Here is a 14,187-nt window from a genome sequence, read left to right on the forward strand (position 1 = left end):
GTAGACGGCCATCGTTCTTCTCCTAGATCTATCAACAGTGGTGTTCCTCAGGGCTCTGTCCTTTCACCAACTCTCTTCCTTTTATTCATCAATGATCTTCTAAGCTGTACATCTAACCCTATCCACTCATACACTGATGACTCCACCCTTCACCTTTCCATTCGGTTCCCGCAACGCCCATCTCAACAGTTACTTCAACAAACAAGAGATGAGGCTATGGCACACCTAATGTCTGACTTGGCTCGTATCTCTGACTGGGGTAAAAATAATATGGTTGTTTTTAATGTATCTAAGACTCAGTTCTTACACCTATCAACCCGACAAAATCTTCCACAGTTGTACCCACTAATGTTTAATAATATTCAGCTTAATCCTGCATCATCCTTGAACATGCTTGGGGTTTCATTTATTCAGGACTTATCTTGGAAAGATCATATTACATCTCTTGTAAAATCCGCTTCCAAGCGATTGGGTGTGCTAAGCCGACTCCGCTCTTTCTTTACCACTGCACAATTGTTGGCTCTATACAGGGGTTTTATCCGCCCCTGTGTGGAGTACAACTCTCATGTGTGGGGAGGCTCCCCACATACAGCTCTTCTCAATAGGGTGGAGCCAAAGGCTTTTCGTCTCATTAACTCTCCTCCTCTTACTGACTCCCTTCAACCTCTGTCTCTTCGCCGCACTGTTGCATCTTTATCTCTTTTCTATCGCTACTTTAATGGTCACTGCTCCTCTGAACTGTCTGCTTGCATTCCTCCACCTCTATGACGGGCACATAGCACCCATCTGGCAGCAAACTCTCATCACTTTTCTGTCCAACTCTCTAATGCAAGAGTTAACCGTTACTCCCAGTCTTTCATTTATGCAACAGGTCAACTCTGGAACTGTCTCCCTCTGTATTTCCTGCTGCCTATGATCTCAAGTCTTTCAAAGGCAGTGTGTCCAGGCATCTCAAAATGATCGGATCTTGAATTTGGCTCTCTATTGTATTTTGTTTTTTCTCTTGGAGGGAACTGTTACTGCGGGCTCATGGCCTTTGGTTCCTTCTTCCTCGCATAAAGAAATAAAATAAATAAAATCATCTGCCATTCTTTGATCCTCAGCTTCTCAACTTCCAGTTTTTCTCCATGACTGCTCCTCTCTCTATTGCTCCACCTCACTCCCCTCAGCTTGATCTTGCATACCACAATCATATGATCTGACAAATCTGCGCATCGTCCTCTCACAGCCCTCGCATCAGCAACCATTCCCATCATTGACCTCTCTATGAGCACGTAATCAATCATGCTTCTTTCAACACGATCCCCGTTTCCTCTATACCATGTACATTTATGTGCATCTTTCTGAAATGTGAGTTACAAATGTACAACCTCCTCTCCCGACAGATATCTTTTAGTCGTTTCCCTTTATCATTTTCTCCTGGTACCGTACTCCATAACAACCCATTATGTCATCCTCAGGACCAGTGCCTATTCTTTCGTTCATATCCCCCATCACGATCACTTTTAGCTCCTGGGCATTTCTCCCACTACTTCACCCAGCTCATCCCAAACCCTGTGTTTCCCTCACTCCTGTCCTCACAGGATGCATACGCTACAATCACTGCCACTTTCACCTTCTCAAACTTGAACCTGACGTACTATCGTGGATATAAGTTTCGAGCCCCCCACCTGATCCAGAATCGCGATTTGGGTTGGTAACATTGTTGCCCTCCCCTCCTCCCTCTCTCAAGTCACGCCCCTTCACCTCCTGTCTCACGCAAGTCACGCCCCCTTCCTCCCTTCCTCTATCTCTCCTTGTTTCCCGTTGTGCATCTTCTTATAAGCACCTTCTCTTAACCTCCACCACCATAAGAACGAGGCCACAAATCACGCCATATTGTTTATGCTTTCTTACCATAGCCTTTTCTTGAAAGGAAGTATTAATTCGTTACATTAGCATTACGTATTTCATGTTCACATTTGCCGCTGTATAAGAAGTAAAAAATATGAAGCTTCATGAACCATTCAAGGATGAACCATTATTAACCTACTATCCTTTTATCAAAGTCGAAACCTACTAACATGACGATATTATCTTAGTCATGCCTCACTGATGTATTTATGAACTGAGCAAGTGTTCAAGATAACAAGTAAAAAGCTTCCAATGAAAAAAACAAAAAATTCCGCGATTGGTAAACGAGGTTTACAAGTCTTCTGTATTCTTTATATTCACCTGCCTTTTACTCAGCCGCTGTTACCCAACCCACCTTCCTCCTAACTACACCCACGCTTATCTAATCACACCGTAACAAGTATGACAATTTAATATGTTCCTCAGATAGTGCGATTTCACGATTCATATTTATAGATGATTTGTTATTCGACACAAAGGAAAACAACATTATGTGCAATGAAACTAATACGTTTGTGATTCATGAAATATATTAAGTAATGGCTGCGGAATCCTGTTTGTGTTGTATGGACACACGAAAAGAGTTAAGTAGGGCCGAACCTGTTATGTATTCTTTTATTAAAAGTATTGGTATATAGGTATCGTTATGTAATTTTTGTTGATCTGTATCCTGTATATCATAATAATTTCACACACGTTATGGCTTTAGAATGAAGCTTACAGCGAAAATGTGTGCTATGTTTTCATTCGACATGTTATATTTGCATATCTTAATCACCATAATATTTTTCCCGTTGGCAGACTGTACTAAAAATACAAATGTATTAAAATATGGGCAATAATGCGTTTTGAGTTCAACAGAAGATAATAATAATAATAATAATAATAATAATAATAGTAATAATAATAATAATGCTCAATAACATTATTTATGTTACTAGAACAAACACAGCAAATATCATAACCAAAAATCTTTTACATATAGTTAATTCTATGAAGCTTTATGCAAAATATATGAGGCGTCCGGTGGCAGAGAGGCATGTTGACTATAATCCCGAACTTGAGATTCTTGCTGTTTCGCTCTTCCTCCGTGCTTGAAAAGCTAAGCAACATTTGACATTCCCCAAAACGGTAGAGCTCAGATTCGTGTGGTTTATGGCTAAAGCCACAAACCACATGACTTTGAGCTCTACTGTAGAGGATAGAAGTTCGGATATCGCTTCGCTTTTCAGATCAAGAGAAAGAGGGAGATTAGAAAAGAACGAAACAGCAAGAATCTCAAGTTCGGGATTATAGTCAACATGCCTCTCTGCCACCGGTCGCCTCATATATTTTGCATAAAGCTATATAGAATTAACCATATGTAAAAGATTTTTGGTCATGATATTTGCTGTGTTTGTTCTAGTAACATAAATAATGTTATTGAGCATTATTATTATTATTACTATTATTATTTATTATTATTATTATTATTATTATTATCTTCTGTTGAACTCAAAACGCATTATTGCCCATATTTTAATACATTTGTATTTTTAGTACAGTCTGCCAACGGGAAAAATATTATGGTGATTAAGATATGCAAATATAACATGTCGAATGAAAACATAGCACACATTTTCGCTGTAAGCTTCATTCTAAAGCCATAACGTGTGTGAAATTATTATGATATACAGGATACAGATCAACAAAAATTACATAACGATACCTATATACCAATACTTTTAATAAAAGAATACATAACAGGTTCTGTCTTACTAACTCTTTTCGTGTGTCCATACAACACAAACAGGATTCCGCAGCCATTACTTAATATATTTCATGAATCACAAACGTATTAGTTTCATTGCACATAATGTTGTTTTCCTTTGTGTCGAATAACAAATCATCTATAAATATGAATCGTGAAATCACACCATCTGAGGAACATATTAAATTGTCATACTTGTTACGGTGTGATTAGACAAGCGTGGGTGTAGTTAGAGGAGGTTTGAGTTGGGTACCAGCGGCTGAGTAAAAGGCAGGTGAATATAAAGAATACAGGAGACTTGTAAACCTCGTTTACCAATCGCGGAATTTTTTGTTTTTTCATTGGAAGCTTTTTACTTGTTATCTTGAACACTTGCTCAGTTCATAAATACATCAGTGAGGCATGACTAAGATAATATCGTCATGTTAGTAGGTTTCGACTTTGATAAAAGGATAGTAGGTTAATAAAGGTTCATCCTTTGAATGGTTCATGAAGCTTCATATTCTTTACTTCTTATACAGCGGCAAATTTGAACATGAAATACTTAATGCTAATGTAACGAATTAATACTTCCTTTCAAGAAAAGGCTATGGTAAGAAAGTATAAACAATATGGCGTGATTTGTGGCCTCGTTCTTATGGTGGTGGAGGTTAAGAGAAGGTGCTTATAAGAAGATGCACAACGGGAAACAAGGAGAGATAGAGGAAGGGAGGAAGGAGGCGTGACTTGCGTGAGACAGGAGGTGAAGGGGCGTGACTTGAGAGAGGGAGGAGGGGAGGGCAACAATGTTACCAACCCAAATCGCGATTCTGGATCAGGTGGGGGGCTCGAAACTTATGTCCACGATAGTACATACACCTCAAGCTGACACATTTGTAGTCTCTCATTCCACCCTGCCACACCTCATTCATCAACAAAGCAACTCCTTCCTTACATTTTCCTCTCCCATTCATTCCCAATCTTACACATTTCACACTCTCCCACTCCTCCACTTCGCACCCTTTCATCTTTGTTTCACATATTGCCATCACGGCAGGATGCTCTGGTGCTGGAGATGGATGGTCCACTGACTGCAAATAAACAGCATTTGTCCCCTCCAACAAAGCCCGGAAGTCCCTCTCCATGTCCTCATCTTGATATGCTGGATTCAGTATACATGATTCGTAACTGAAGTCTGGATGAGGAACAGTTGGCCGAGGACTGCTGGTGTCTCGCCTGCGTATGAACTTTGTATCTTATTATTGGATACAACACTAATAATATTTGAAAGAGGCACAGAAACTGTGTGATATGATGGAATGGTGGAGCCATCAAGTACCTGGGTAGCGTGGTGAATAACTTATAAGGCAGATAATGTGGATGATTATGTGTAGAAAAATGGTCGAACAAACGCTGAGGCACTGAGAGTAGTGCTGACCATTAGATATATAAGGGACAGAAGTTGAGAAATAAGGCTACAAATATCTTGGTCTGGTTAAGAAAATCATAAAATTGTTTAATAGAAGGAGCAAATGGCTCAATTTCCCTACATACAAGGGCAGACTTTTGACAAGTCTCATCAACTCTCCTACATCAGTGGCTATGAACATAAATACCAGAAATATTAGACAAAGAAAGGAATAGGGCCTAAGGTTACCAAGTTATGGAGGATCTATCTATCTATCTACCTATCTACAGATATATTTTACCATTCAGCTTTGCAGATGAATGTCCTCACATATCACAGTGCTAAAAAGGAAAAAGAAATATATTAGTACAGTAGCTATTATATAACCATATACTGTATATACAATATAGCAAAATCTTCAGCACAAATCAACAGTGGCAGCAAGAAAAATCATATGGATTCGATGCATGCCCTCTCCTACTTTATATATTTCAGCATAAATGTGTAAATGAATTACTTGTAAAGTAGCAGACATCAAGATGCATATAAAAATCTTTATATTACTTGATATAATTTGTTATAAACTGAATAAGAGGTACGGTAAGTATGCATTGTGATAGCCTATTAATGTGTGACAATCACTTATATAAACCTTCCATCGATGTAAAGAACCCTCAAAGGTCCTGCAGCCTTGCGTGGCTTATCCCAGGTACAGGGTAAATCTGTACACATTGGCTGTACCTGAACTGCATGAGTGAATTCATTTCTATGAACAAAGTTGGCCACAGCATACATTAGTGCCACAATATGCTTGCAGCCTCCATCGTCTCTGAAAACCACACATTATTATGTACTTTCCTGTCAAGAATTCATATAGTGCATGAACATGTCTAACATCGGAATTTTTACACATTTACAGTGGGGGGGGGGAGGAACCCTTGCAGTTAGGCTATGCTGGGTTGGGTGCAGTTATGTTCATATGAACAGTACTATCCCATAATTTGCAAATATATATTTATTATCAAAGATTTTTTTTGGGGGGGTAAAACTGGATATTTCCACCAAAAATTGTTGTTATGGCATGAATTACATGAAACGCTGCAGGAAAATCCATGTCCTGTATAGGGAACTTGCACCTGAGTCAATCACAAAAATCTTATAACTTTACAATCACTAATTCTTTTTTAAATTCTTGTTTTTTTTTTTTCTTTTTTTTTACAGATTTGCAATGGTGGTGGGGGGGGGGGAACGAACCCTTCCAGTTAGGCTATGCTGAATTGGGTGCAGTTAAGTTCATATGAACAGTACTGTACCACAATTTGCATATATATATTATCACTGATTATTTGGGGGTAAAACTGGATATTTCCACCAAAAATAGTTGTAATGGCATGAATCACATGAAACACTGCAGGAAAATTTATGTCCTGTATGAGGAACTTGCACCTGAGTCAATCACAAAAATCTTATAACTTTACAATGACTAATATATTTTTTAATCCTTGCTTTAATATTAGAATTCTTTACTGTACTAGTCATAAGTCATTTACACAGTTCAGTTTCTTTCGTTTCGGTGCTTGCAAACCACTACAAACAACTGTCGAATCGGCCCAAAGAGTCTATGAACTATACATCCTTATCCTCAAGTCTTGCAGGAAAACCCAAGAATGCTAAAGCCTGCCTCACATTTTCATTTTGAGAGGGTTTACATGCTGAACTCCTAATATCCAATCAGACTGTTGGATAAACATAGCTAGGAGCTAATACCTTTAAAAATTTGGTAATATATAATATCCCTTTATGACTAGCGGAAATGGTATCCTGGTTAGGTTAGACAAGTTTTATATTCTGAGCAAATCAACCAAAAAATAAATAAATAATAAATAAACAAATGGAGGCCTATGACTTGAAGACACCAGGTATATTCTTAGCTCGAATTTTAGACCAATGTATTGGTTTTGAACATCCAAGAAAACTGCTATGTTATTACTATTTTTTTTTTTTAATAAATTTCAAAGGTTAGCAACAAAACTTGATTTTTATATTGGCCTACTTGTAATTACAAAGACACGTGAGGTACAACTCACCCTGTGCACTGGCATCCGCTGGCTTCAATATTTCCAGTTTGTTGCAAGAAGCCACACACAATAAGGAGCCTCATTCTGTGCAGTCTGCCTTACACATTTGGCTCTAATATATGACATACCAGTCATATCACCATTAAGTTGTTTTATCTGAACTTCACCTATGTGATTGTCATTAAACATTTGAAAGCCTCTTTCATTTTCAAAGTTTGTAAGGCGATTTGTAGTCCATCCTCTCTTGCTCATAAGATATATTAGGCAATATGCAGAAGTTATGGGTGGAATGTTGACGAGATTATCATCCCAGTTTGGTAATAAATGGGGATCTGGGAAGATCAATAATTTTCCATTTACACAAACAGTCCGTCTGGATTCACCAACACTCTTTCCATCAGTTGGCTCAACTTCATCGAGTAAATCTGGATTTTCAAGCGAGTTTTTTACTAGTTGTATTAATTTTCCTTTATTATATCCAGAATGAGGCACTGATCTTTGTCTCAAGTATTGTTTGAGCTGTGCTACAGTCCACTTCTTACAAGAAATTTGGTCCATACTGCCATGGTCTTGGTGCTGGGCTTGGCAGAAGGGTTGTAACTGGCTCCATGCGGGAATCATGCTGCCGGGTGGGGGGGGGGGTCGATCAGCTGGGGTGGTTTTGTTATTGTTCAAGCCGGGAAGCATATAATTCGGTATAAATGTGAGACACTACACTTGTGTTACGAAGATTAGGTGATGACTGTCATGTAATGGAATATACTGCAACTAAATACTTGTATGAAGTCACTGAATGCTGTTGCCTGATATAGGGAAAAGTGGGTGATAATTGTGCCGAATATATCCCAAGACGAATACGTCAACAACGAACTCAGTGACTTGGAAGCACTTGCAGTTATCGTACATTATTGCACACATATTACATGTTATATAGAAAACAAGTGAAAAAAAATACGTTTGTCAGTAATATATAGAAATATGTACGTATAGAAGGATATTCCTATTTGTCCACATTTTCAATTTTCTACTCGGAATCGACACTATGGACACCTGGCGGGCTACACCTTGAACTAGAGTTCAAGAAGTCTCCAATTCGTTAGTGCCAGCCAGTCGACGTACTGTGCGCCAACTTGGACGAGTTTTAGAAGCAAGTGATCCGACTTAGTATTAATAGACTTCGATCTTAGTAACCAAAGGCTAACACAAATAATTCTTTTAAATGTTTCCCTGGCTTCACTGCACAGTTTGATAAGTTTAAACTTCAACACCTCGTATTATAGTGTCATACCGCACTGGCATTTGTTTGGATTAATATGGCTGACTCACCAACTAAGCAATCGTTCAGTACATTATTTTCAGTGGAACTGCTTACTACTTTAAAGCATGCTAAAACACACACATCAGAAGTCCTGAAGGTAATCTCCTTTTACTAATTGCACACTATTTATTCAAATATATGTAAATAGACAGCACACTATTTTAGTCCCCAAGCTAAGATTCTCTGAAAGCCTGGTTATTTTTTATTTACAGGTATATATATATATATATATATATATATATATATATATATATATATATATATATATATATATATATATATATCGCTTGATTGAATAGGAAAATATATTCCTATAAATAGCAGTATTATTATAAACTTAGTATTAAGTACAATTTCACAGGTCTTTAAAACCCCGCAAAAATATTAATCAAGGCTGGGCGACGCTAGACCACCTGGTGGCAGACCGCTGAAACAGGTTTGGTGAAGCATCTGATTATGAGCTACGAGAAATAGGCTGCAAAAGTTTGAAAATTTCCATCTGGTTAAAGTTAATAAATTATAGCAAGATAATAGTGTGTTGCAGAAAAGTTTAGCTGCATAATCAGGACTGTTAAGGCCTTGTTATTCTCGAAAAAATGCTTAGAAAAAAAGAAAGTGAGGGGGAGAGAAAAATGTGGCCGGAATTACAAAGTGGAAAAATGAGCTTTCATTTTCACTGCACTTCAGTTTTTCATGCTCGAATTTGAAGTACAGTTGGAGAAATTTCCGTGCGAGACACCGCGTAGAAGGCGGCAGGAGCGGCAAATAATTTGATCTGGTAACAGTGTTCGGGGTAAAGGAGGGGTGGGACGAGCGGGGTAGGTGAGGGATTGGGGGGTAGTGGGGGCAGCTGTGTCGTGGGAGAGGTGGGACGTGAGGGATTGGGGGGGGTAGTGGGAGTAGTTGTGTGCTCGCAGGAATGGGAGTGGGGGTAACGGAGTGTCGGGGAGAGGCTTTGTAGCCATTTAATGCCCTAACATAATTTGCTTTTATTTTAAATGAATGTGTTTTTTTTATGACAGGGGAACACACGAAGTGGCAACAAGCTGTAAAGTGATGGTTCATGACATGATAAAAAATGGTCAGTTCAGTGATCATGCAAGGCTGATATATACACACAACCTTCACCGACACGTAACCTTATATAATGACTCTCCCCCCTTCGGTATCTGCTTCCGTAAATACAGAAGTTCACTAGATCATTTAATGAATTTGGAGCATTGTATTGCAGAGGCATTTGCCAATAAAGAATTCATGATAGGGGTGTTCTTGGACATCCATAAAGCCTATGACATGACCTGGCGACACGGTATACTAATGAAGCTCTATGCTTATGGTTTAAGAGGAAATTTGCCTATTTTTATTTCAAATTTCTTAAGGGACAGGACTTTCTCTGTCAAATTACCCCGTAACGTAACATCGGATATATTTATCCAGGAAAACGGGGTGCCGCAGGGAAGTGTGCTTAGTCCTACTTTATTTAGTATTATGATCAATGATATTCTGTCATCAGCTCCCATCTCGAGGAATCTTAAATACTCGCTCTATGCTGACAATTGTGCAATATGGCACTCCTCCCGTAATGCACAATTTTCGGCTGGACGGATTCAAGCAGCCCTTGACTCCGTCCACCAATGGGCCTTGCAGTGGGGATTTGAGTTTTCCGTCCGTAAGTGTGCCGCTGTAGTTTTTACAACTCGTAACGTCCCCGATTTGCGTTTATTTTTGGATAATAAAGCGGTACCTTTTCAAAATTCTGTGAAGTTTTTGGGCCTCCACTTTGATCGCAGAATGAATTTTAAACTTCACGTTAATACTTTGCTTGCTCGTTGTGATAAACCATTAAATGTCCTTAAGTACCTAGCGGGTACTACATGGGGTGCCGACAAAAAATCTTTATTAATGGTGTATAAGTCCCTTATTCGATCGAAGCTAGACTATGGCGCACAGGTGTATGGCTCGGCATCTGATGCCACGCTGGAAGGATTGGATGTGTTGCAGAATAAATGCTTGCGAATGTATCTTGGAGCTGTCCGGTGTACCCGTGTAGCTCGTATGGAAGTGGAGGCGAATGTGCCTCCCCTCCGTATTCGCCGTGACCACCTGGCCTTGTCCTACGGTACAAGGACGCTAAGGAAAAGTGATATCGGCAATGTGGCCTGTACCCCCCTGCGTCAATACCACCACCTTCTGCGGGGGGTGCGTCGGCCACTTGCCGCTCGCCTCCACTTACTGACTCAGGAGCTTGATGTGGACCCCAGTGACTGTGACAAGTTGGTGCTTAAAAATATAGCGCCTTGGGAGCCACCCGGCTTTACAGTCGATGTTACATGGCTCCCAGCACCAAAGGCCAAGGCGCCGGAGGCGGAGGTCCACCACTTGTTTCGTAACATCATTGTTCGTCACTTGGGGTCCCATCAATTGTACACCGACGGCTCCAAGTCGAGTGAATGTGTGGGTGCAAGTGTGTGGTCGACTGAATGTGCCCTCAGGTATCGGTTGCCGACTCATACATCTGTGTTTACTTCAGAACTTTTTGCTGTTGACAAAGCCATAGACTATGCTCTCAATTCTAGGCATGACTTATTTGGCATATTTTCAGATTCAAAATCAGCCCTTCAGGCAATTGCATCTTGCACTACGGACTCTCATGAGATCCAGGGCCGCATCGTTAATAGGTTGCATTCATGCAACAAGTCATTCACGCTGATCTGGGTGCCTGGTCATTGTCGTATCTACGGCAATGAGCAGGCTGACTTACTTGCAAAGTCGGTTGTAGAGCTCGAGGAGACTTGGGACGTTCCTCGTGATCTACGGTCAAGTCTATCTCTCGGAAAGAAATCAATAAATCTTCTGTGGCAAGGTCAGTGGACCAGACTAAATATTCCAACTTGTAAGCCGTACCTGGGCGACTGGGACCCTGCCAACCGTCGCAGTCGCCTAGAAGAAAAAGTGTTGGCACGGTTACGGCTTAATGCCACCATTTTAACCCACATAAAACCATATATGGAAAGACGCTTCCCACCGCACTGTGACATCTGTAATGCGGTGTTATCTATTAGTCATATCATCCTGCGCTGTCGGCGATTTATTCGTGAACGTGCTTCACTTATAAATTACTGCGGCGCAGTAGACGTCCCCTTCACCCTTTCCACCATCCTGGGTGATGGGGACTTTGTTATGACTGATAAATTGATGGCTTTCCTGAGAGAGACCGGACTGATCAGAGTGATGTGACTTTTTTACTGTGTGGTTATGGTTTTTATGAACAGTAAATATGTATATATTGTAAGATTAATTAGGGATGACAGTTGACATATTTTAAATAGTTCCTCCTCCCACCGATCTATTTCTAATATAGATGTCCCCTACATTAAGCCAAGTTCCTCGCCTGACAGTCACCAGCTGATGAGTGCAAGTGTGCAATATAGGAAGGTATTGGGCACTTGCAGTCGATGGTGGTCTGCTGGGCGAGGTTCTTCACTTTTTGTACAAATTATGTAAATACATTATATTATCTTGCTTAAGTTATTCTAATTAGGGACGACAGCTGACGTATATGGAAATGTTCCTGACTCGTCTGGTTCCCTTTCATATACTGATGTCCCCTATATTAGGTTGTGCCTCGACTGACAGTCACCAGGTGATGAGTGCAGGTATGTCATGTTGAAAGGCATTACATATCTGCAGTCGATGGTGTTCTGTTAGTCGAGGTATTTTTACCATGAGTGTAGGTCTAGCTATTTGTCTCTGTAGGATTTAGTATAGGTTAGCGATTTGTCTGTTAGGTGATTAGTTTTAGGGTCTTTAGATTAGTTTGTCTTTATAATATAAGGTATAAAAAATATAAAACCAAGAAAAAATTAAAAAAAAAAAATACAAAAAAAAAAAAGATTAAAATTATTATATATATATGTACGTTTGCATGAAAGTGTGTCTGTATGTATGCATGGAAGTGTGTGTGTGTGTGTGTGTGTGTGTGTGTGTGTGTGTGTGTGTGTGTGTATGTATATATATATATGTTTGTATATATATGTATATATGTTTAAATGTATATACATATATATATACATGGCCTTAATAACCAGGGGCTTCGGCCCCAATGGTTGATAGGCCAGAAAAAAAAAAAAAAAATCGGTATCTATTGTCGGAAATTTAGGAATAATTCCTCCCATTTTCTATTTTAGTTGGTGATGGGCAGTCGTATTTTGGAAGTATAATGTATTATACGTAACCCAGGGTGATGGGTATATAGGATTACGTATATTTATACTATGGTTTATAATTTAGTCTTTTTCCCAGCCATGGATGGAATGTGCACATATGCATTTTTAGTTATTTGATTGGTGGATCGCCTCTGTTCTTCTCTCCAGAGGTCTAAGTTTTAGTCTCGGCTAGGCCTCGGTCAATTACGAGTCTCGAGACCTCAGTTGCTCGGGCTCTCGCCCACGCTCTCAGTCCTAATTCATTGAGTCTTAGTCTCAGATGATCTCGAGTCGAGGAGGGGACTTTGATGGATGGTTGCGAAGAGTGAGGACGTGTTTCTGAGCTCTCGTCTAGCTGCAGGGTTGCCTCACCGGCCTTAGCTTTTGTTTTCCTCGCCACTAGGGCGTTTTTCAATAAAGTTAGGTTAGCTAGATCTCATTTTCCTCCCTGGCCTTAGTAGATATAGTAAGTGTCTATATCTGTTTCCTGAGATTGCCTTTGCTTACTCACCTCTGGAGTGTACCCCCCACTGATCGCTCTGGGGTGTGAGTTATACACGGGCGCGTCCTCCCGAGAGTGGTTTGAGAGGGTAATCTCAGACTAGGTGTTTTTTCCCCGGGCAATTTATCCCTTGGTTGTTTTTCTCTTTCTTCCCACTTCCCCCGTAATGGGGAAGTGGTAGCTATGATGGACCCCCCTACTGCCTCCTCCCCCTTCAGGGGGGGAGGTAGTCCTGACGACACTCCTACCGTTACTGACCGGCCCCAGACTGACGGACGCCAGACTCGTTCCCCGCTTGACATCCCTGTAAATAACGCGACCTTTGTAACTCTTCATGCGCTAGGTTCTACTCCCCTGTCCAGACTCAATCCCTTCATTGTCAAGAAGGTGATTGACCACTGTGCAGGAGAGGTGGAACAAGTTAAAAAACTTGGAAATGGAGACCTCCTAGTAAAGACATTCAATTCTGCTCAGGTGAAAGACTTGCTAAAGCTGCGTATGTTTCACTGTCATGATATCGAGGCCAAGATCCCAACATCCATGAATTCCTGCAAGGGTGTTATCACTTGCAGGGATCTCATGGTGATGAGTGAGGAAGAAATCATACAGGAACTTGCTCATCAGGATGTAATTGATGCCAAATTCATCACTCGTTATCAGGAAGGTGTAAGGACGAAGACAGCCACAGTTATCCTCACTTTTGGCAAAGTTTTGCTACCTACAAATGTCAAAGTAGGATATGAAATTGTAAATGTAAGACCGTACATCCCGAATCCCCTTCGTTGTTCAAAATGTCAGCTCTATGGACATCATGAAAAGGCTTGTCGGGCTTCCAACATCGTGTGTGGCAAGTGTGCGGCTGTAGGTCACTCTGCTGACAACTGTACATCCGAGACTGAGTGCTGCTTTCACTGTAAGGATGCTCACTCCACTTCCTCGAGGGTTTGTCCCAAGTGGAAGGAGGAGAAAGAGGTCTGCACAGTGAAAGCGACTGAGGGCATATCCTTTTACGATGCTAGGAAGAAGGTGAAGGAGTTGCATGCAACTCCCAAGC

The 14,187-nt window shown here is 40.4% G+C and overlaps 1 pseudogene; it reads right to left on the reverse strand.

Moving 5' to 3' along the window:
• Positions 1 to 5,672: 5,672 nt before the first annotated feature.
• On the reverse strand, positions 5,673 to 7,729 carry LOC145401050 (uncharacterized; annotated as a pseudogene).
• Positions 7,730 to 14,187: the final 6,458 nt, after the last annotated feature.

This window comes from Coenobita brevimanus, chromosome 54, assembly GCF_032717465.1.
Source record: "Coenobita brevimanus isolate Jiangsu-jjx chromosome 54, ASM3271746v2, whole genome shotgun sequence".
NCBI lineage: Eukaryota > Metazoa > Arthropoda > Malacostraca > Decapoda > Coenobitidae > Coenobita > Coenobita brevimanus.